This window comes from Salvelinus alpinus, chromosome 17 (assembly GCF_045679555.1).
Source record: "Salvelinus alpinus chromosome 17, SLU_Salpinus.1, whole genome shotgun sequence".
NCBI classification, from domain to species: domain Eukaryota; kingdom Metazoa; phylum Chordata; class Actinopteri; order Salmoniformes; family Salmonidae; genus Salvelinus; species Salvelinus alpinus.
The window spans coordinates 48,104,257-48,111,681 of NC_092102.1; positions in this window are offsets into that span (position 1 = coordinate 48,104,257).

A 7,425-nucleotide genomic window follows, 5' to 3' on the forward strand; every position below is an offset into this window, starting at 1 on the left:
TGGATATTGCTCAATTGCATACATATCCAATTATGGTCAACTCCTCCTCATTTGCAATTGTAACGGGAGGGATTAATAACCATTGTAACGGGAGGGATTAATAACCATTGTAACGGGAGGGATTAATAACCATTGTAACGGGAGGGATTAATAACCATTGTAACGGGAGGGATTAATAACCATTGTAACGGGATGGATTAATAACCATTGTAACGGGAGGGATTAATAACCATTGTAACGGGAGGGATTAATAACCATTGTAACGGGAGGGATTAATAACCATTGTAACGGGAGGGATTAATAACCATTGTAATGGGAGGGATTAATAACCATTGTAACGGGAGGGATTAATAACCATTGTAACGGGAGGGATTAATAACCATTGTAACGGGAGGGATTAATAACCATTGTAACGGGAGGGATTAATAACCATTGTAACGGGATGGATTAATAACCATTGTAACGGGAGGGATTAATAACCATTGTAACGGGAGGGATTAATAACCATTGTAACGGGAGGGATTAATAACCATTGTAACGGGATGGATTAATAACCATTGTAACGGGAGGGATTAATAACCATTGTAACGGGAGGGATTAATAACCATTGTAACGGGAGGGATTAATAACCATTGTAACGGGAGGGATTAATAACCATTGTAACGGGAGGGATTAATAACCATTGTAACGGGAGGGATTAATAACCATTGTAACGGGAGGGATTAATAACCATTGTAACGGGAGGGATTAATAACCATTGTAACGGGAGGGATTAATAACCATTGTAACGGGAGGGATTAATAACCATTGTAACGGGAGGGATTAATAACCATTGTAACGGGAGGGATTAATAACCATTGTAACGGGAGGGATTAATAACCATTGTAACGGGAGGGATTAATAACCATTGTAACGGTAGGGATTAATAACCATTGTAACGGGAGGGATTAATAACCATTGTAACGGGAGGGATTAATAACCATTGGACCAAAGTGAAATCCATCAGAAGAGTGTGAATAGAAATCACCTGCTCCGCTACATTGTCCCAACCTTGTTCTACCCAGTTAGTTCTTCATCTCCTATCATGTGCCTGTGTTTGCTTCATCCAATTCATTGCTATATGCAAAGTTGTATGCTCATTAAAATAGAATGTTTGTCATTTACGGAGCGGAAAGAAGGCCAGTAAATGTCAGTAGGACGTTCAGTGGGGACGTTCAGTGGGGACGTTCAGGGGGACATTTCGGTGGGACGTTCAGGGGGACGTTCAGTGGGACGTTCAGGGGGTCGTTTCGGTGGGACGTTCAGAGGGACGTTCAGTGGGGACATTTCGGTGGGACGTTTAGGGGGACGTTCAGTGGGGACGTTCAGGGGGACGTTCAGTGGGGACGTTCAGTGGGGACGTTCAGGGGGACGTTCAGTGGGACGTTCAGGGGGGACGTTCAGTGGGGACGTTCAGGGGGACGTTCAGGGGGACATTTCGGTGGGACGTTCGGGGGACGTTCAGGGGGACATTTCGGTGGGACGTTTAGGGGGACGTTCAGTGGGACGTTCTAAATTGCTAATAGCTGGTAAAACCTTGAACACACATTATGGAAATTGATTTAATGCAGCACGCCTCCTATTTCTACTCTCCTGAGAGAGAGCCATGTCGTTACCCACGATGAATCAGGATAGAGTCTGCTTCTTCAGCTAATGCTATGCTTCAGTTGCCTGTCACACAATTACTAAACATAGATATAAAACACGAAGGATAATGGAATAGAACACTATATATAGTCTCATATCTATGGTACTGACTATAGTTTAATATCTATGGTACTGACTATATATAGTGTAATATCTATGGTACTGACTGACTGTAGTTTAATATCTATGGTACTGACTGACTGTAGTTTAATATCTATGGTACTGACTATATATAGTCTAATATCTATGGTACTGACTATATATAGTCTAATATCTATGGTACTGACTATAGTCTAATATCTATGGTACTGACTGACTATAGTGTAATATCTATGGTACTGACTGACTATAGTTTAATATCTATGGTACTGACTGACTGTAGTTTAATATCTATGGTACTGACTGACTGTAGTTTAATATCTATGGTACTGACTATATATAGTCTAATATCTATGGTACTGACTATATATAGTCTAATATCTATGGTACTGACTATAGTCTAATATCTATGGTACTGACTGACTATAGTGTAATATCTATGGTACTGACTGACTATAGTTTAATATCTATGGTACTGACTATATATAGTTTAATATCTATGGTACTGACTATATATAGTGTAATATCTATGGTACTGACGGACTATAGTTTAATATCTATGGTACTGACTGACTATAGTTTAATATCTATGGTACTGACTGACTGTAGTTTAATATCTATGGTACTGACTGACTATAGTCTAATATCTATGGTACTGACTGACTGTAGTTTAATATCTATGGTACTGACTGACTATAGTCTAATATCTATGGTACTGACTGACTATAGTCTCATATCTATGGTACTGACTATATATAGTGTAATATCTATGGTACTGACTGACTATAGTCTAATATCTATGGTACTGACTGACTATAGTGTAATATCTATGGTACTGACTATATATAGTGTAATATCTATGGTACTGACTATAGTTTAATATCTATGGTACTGACTATATATAGTCTAATATCTATGGTACTGACTGACTATAGTGTAATATCTATGGTACTGACTGACTATATATAGTTTAATATCTATGGTACTGACTGACTGTAGTTTAATATCTATGGTACTGACTGACTATAGTCTAATATCTATTGTACTGACTATAGTTGAATATCTATGGTACTGACTATATATAGTGTAATATCTATGGTACTGACTGACTGTAGTTTAATATCTATGGTACTGACTGACTGTAGTTTAATATCTATGGTACTAACTGACTATATATAGTTTAATATCTATGGTACTGACTGACTATATATAGTTTAATATCTATGGTACTGACTATATATAGTCTAATATCTATGGTACTGACTGACTATATATAGTGTAATATCTATGGTACTAACTGACTATAGTCTAATATCTATGGTACTGACTGACTGTAGTTTAATATCTATGGTACTGACTATATATAGTTTAATATCTATGGTACTGACTATAGTTTAATATCTATGGTACTGACTATATATAGTGTAATATCTATGGTACTGACTATATATAGTGTAATATCTATGGTACTGACTATAGTCTAATATCTATGGTACTGACTATATATAGTTTAATATCTATGGTACTGACTATATATAGTGTAATATCTATGGTACTGACTATATATAGTGTAATATCTATGGTACTGACTATAGTCTAATATCTATGGTACTGACTGCCAGAGTCCCTCAGCCCGGTGCTGGCCCTCAGCCCGGTGCTGGCCCTCATCCCGGTGCTGCCCCTTATCCCGGTGCTGCCCCTTATCCCGGTGCTGCCCCTTATCCCGGTGCTGCCCCTTATCCCGGTGCTGCCACTTATCCCGGTGCTGCCCCTTATGACTATGGTGGGGTGGGGACCACGACCAGTGCCGGAGCCGCCGCCGTGGAAGGAAGCCCACCCAGACCCTCCCCTAGACTATGTGCTGGTGTGCCCGGAGTTCGCACCTTAAGGGGGGGGTTATGTCACGCCCTGGCCTTAGTATTATTTGTTTTATTTATTATTTTAGTTAGGTCAGGGTGTGAAATGGGGTATGTGTGTATTTTGGGGTATTATATGGTAGAGGGGGTGTTGGTTGTAGTTTATGGTTTTGTGTTGAGTGTATGTATCTAGCTGTGTCTATGGGTGTGTAGTTTACTAGGAAAGTCTATGGTGGCCGGAATGGGTTCTCAATTAGAGACAGCTGATGTCTGTTGTCTCTAATTGGGAGCCATATTTAAGGCTGCCATAGGCTTTAGCTGTTTGTGGGTCATTGTACATGTCGACGTAAGTAGTTTGTGTGTGCACTTGCGGTTTAGGTTTCACGATCGTTTGTTGTTTGGTTAGTGTGTTAAGTGTTACGTGTTCATCTTCGTCGTTATAATTAAAGAAGATGTATTCAAGTCATGTTGCGCCTTGGTCCTCTCTTTCACGTCAACACGATCGTGACAGAGATACAGTATAATAGTATAGAATACACAGTATATACATATGAGATGAGTAATGCCAGATATGTAAACATTATTAAAGTGACTAGTGTTTCATTCCTTAAAGTGGCCAGTGATTTCAAGTCTATGCCTCTAGACAGCAGCCTCTAATGTGCTAGTGATGGCTATTTAACAGTCTGATGGCCTTGAGATAGAAGCTGTTTTTCAGTCTCTCGGTCCCAGCTTTGATGCACCTGTACTGACCTCGCCTTCTGGATGATAGCGGGGTGAACAGGCAGTGGCTCAGGTGGTTGATGTCCTTGATCTTTTTGGCTTTCCTGTGACATCGGGTGGTGTAGGTGTCCTGGAGGGCAGGTAGTTTGCCCCCGGTGATGCGTTGGGAAGACCGCACCACCCTCTGGAGAGCCCTGCGGTTGCAGTCGGTGCAGTTGCCGTACCAGGCGGTGATACAGCCCGACAGGATGCTTTCAATTGTGCATCTGTAAAAAACATTTGAGGGTTTTAGGTGACAAGCCAAATTTCTTCAGCCTCCTGAGGTTGAAGAAGCTCTGTTGCACCTTCTTTACCACACTCTTTGTGTGGGTGGTCCATTTTAGTTTGTCAGTGAACTGTACGCCAAGGAACTTGAAGCTTTCCACCTTCTCCACTGCGGTCCCGTCGATGTAGATAGGGAGATGGCCCATCACAGTGACAGCTATGATTCTGTCTGGATTGGTTTGAATATTATTGCGTATTTTGTCATTATGGGGTTGTCCTTTAATTAGATTTGAAAGCAATCACTGCCACTCAGGCAAACAGGTATTGTGATGCCCTTTAAGTGCTGTGTAATCAGTGGTGGAAAAAGTATCCAATTGTCATACTTGAGTAAAAGTAAAGATACCTTAATAGAAAGTTACTCAAGTAAAAGTGAAAGTCACCCAGTAAAATACTACTTGAGTAAAAGTATTTGGTTTTAAATATACTTAAGTATCAAAAGTAAATGTAATTGCTAAAATACACTTAAGAATCAAAAGTAAAAGCATAAATCATTTAAAATTCCATATATTAAGCAAACCAGACGTCACAATCTTCTTGATTTATTTCTTTACGGATAGACATAATTTACAAATGAAGTGTTTCTGTTTAGTGAGTCTGCCAGATCAGTTTAGTGAGTCTGCCAGATCAGAGGCAGTAGGGATGACCAGGGATGTTCTCTTGATAAGTGTGTGAATTGGACCATTTTCCTGTCCTGCTAATAAGCATTCAAAATATAACCTTTTGGGTGTCAGAGGATATATATTTTTTCTTTAGGAATGTAGTGAAGTCAAATAAGTTGTCAAAAATATAAATAGTAAAGTACAGATACCCAAAAAAAGTACTTAAGTAGTACTTTAAAATATTTTTACTTAAGTACTGTACTTTACATCATTGTACGTAATTAGGGTGATCTGAAGGAAATGGCCTGAGCACTCAAGTCAAGCTACATTTGTTTTCATACTGAATTACGGAGTTCAGTATGGTTTGTTCTAGCCCGGTTAATTAAACAGCATAATTCAGTATAGTTTCTTCTAGCCCGGTTAAATAACATAATTCAGTATGGTTTGTTTTAGCCTGGTTAAACAGGATAATTCAGTATAGTTTCTTCTAGCCTGGTTAAACAGCATAATTCAGTATGGTTTGTTCTAGCCCGGTTAATTAAACAACAGAATTCAGTATGGTTTGTTTTAGCCTGGTTAAACAGCATAATTCAGTATGGTTTCTTCTAGCCTGGTTAAACAGCATAATTCAGTATGGTTTGTTTTAGCTCGGTTAATTAAACAGAATTCAGTATGGTTTGTTTTAGCCCGGTTAATTAAACAACAGAATTCAGTATGGTTTGTTCTAGCCTGGTTAAACAGCATAATTCAGTATAGTTTCTTCTAGCCTGGTTAAACATAATTCAATATGGTTTGTTTTATCCTGGTTAAACATAATTCAATATGGTTTGTTTTAGCCTGGTTAAACAACATAATTCAATATGGTTTGTTTTAGCCTGGTTAAACAACATAATTCAGTATGGTTTGTTTTAGCCTGGTTAAATAACACAATTCAATATGGTTTGTTTTAGCCTGGTTAAATAACATAATTCAATATGGTTTGTTTTATCCTGGTTAAACATAATTCAATATGGTTTGTTTTAGCCTGGTTAAATAACACAATTCAATATGGTTTGTTTTAGCCTGGTTAAATAACATAATTCAATATGGTTTGTTTTAGCCTGGTTAAACATAATTCAATATGGTTTGTTTTAGCCTGGTTAAACAACAGTCTTGTTAAACAACAGCCTGGTTAAACAACAGTCTTGTTAAACAACAGCCTTGTTTAACCAAGCAAAGGTTCATGTTTCTCAGTGTTCCAACCTCCTCAGTATTTCACTGGATGTAACGTTCGTTGTCTGAAGATGAGGAATCATCGGACCAAAGCGCAGCGTGGTAAGTGTTCATGTTAATTTATTAAAAACAGAACACTAAACAAAAATAACAAAGAGAACGAAACGAAACAGTCCTGTCTGGTACAGACACAAAGACAGAAAACAACTACCCACAAAACACAGGTGGGAAAAGGCTACCTAAGTATGGTTCTCAATCAGAGACAATGATAGACAGCTGCCTCTGATTGAGAACCACACCCGGCCAAACACATAGAAATAGAAAACATAGAATGCCCACCCCAACTCATGCCCTGACCAACCAAAATAGAGACATAAAAAGGATCTCTAAGGTCAGGGCGTGACACTGGAACAGATCATTGAGGTGAAACTGCGAGATCCAATCGCTAGCCTTCTTTTTTATATGCATCATCTTTTAATGTGAACCTTGTGCCTGTGCGTCTCTGAGTGATGTAATGGATGGATGAATCATATGTAGTGACCATAGCCATGTGTCTCTGACTGTAGCCAGATATCTGTACCAGGTTTACATAGTGTGGACGAAAGAAGTCTCACTCATCCCAGTGGTGTTAATGTGAAAGCCCATAGGAAGACCCGTAGGAAGACCCGTAGGAAGGCCCGTAGGAAGGCCCGTAGGAATGCCCGTAGGAAGGCCCGTAGGAATGCCCGTAGGAAGGCCCGTAGGAATGCCCGTAGGAAGACCCATAGGAAAGCCCGTAGGAATGCCCGTAGGAATGCCCGTAGGAAGGCCCGTAGGAATGCCCGTAGGAATGCCCGTAGGAAGACCCGTAGGAAGGCCCGTAGGAAGGCCCGTAGGAAGGCCCGTAGGAAGGCCCATAGTAATGCCCGTAGGAAGACCCGTAGGAAGGC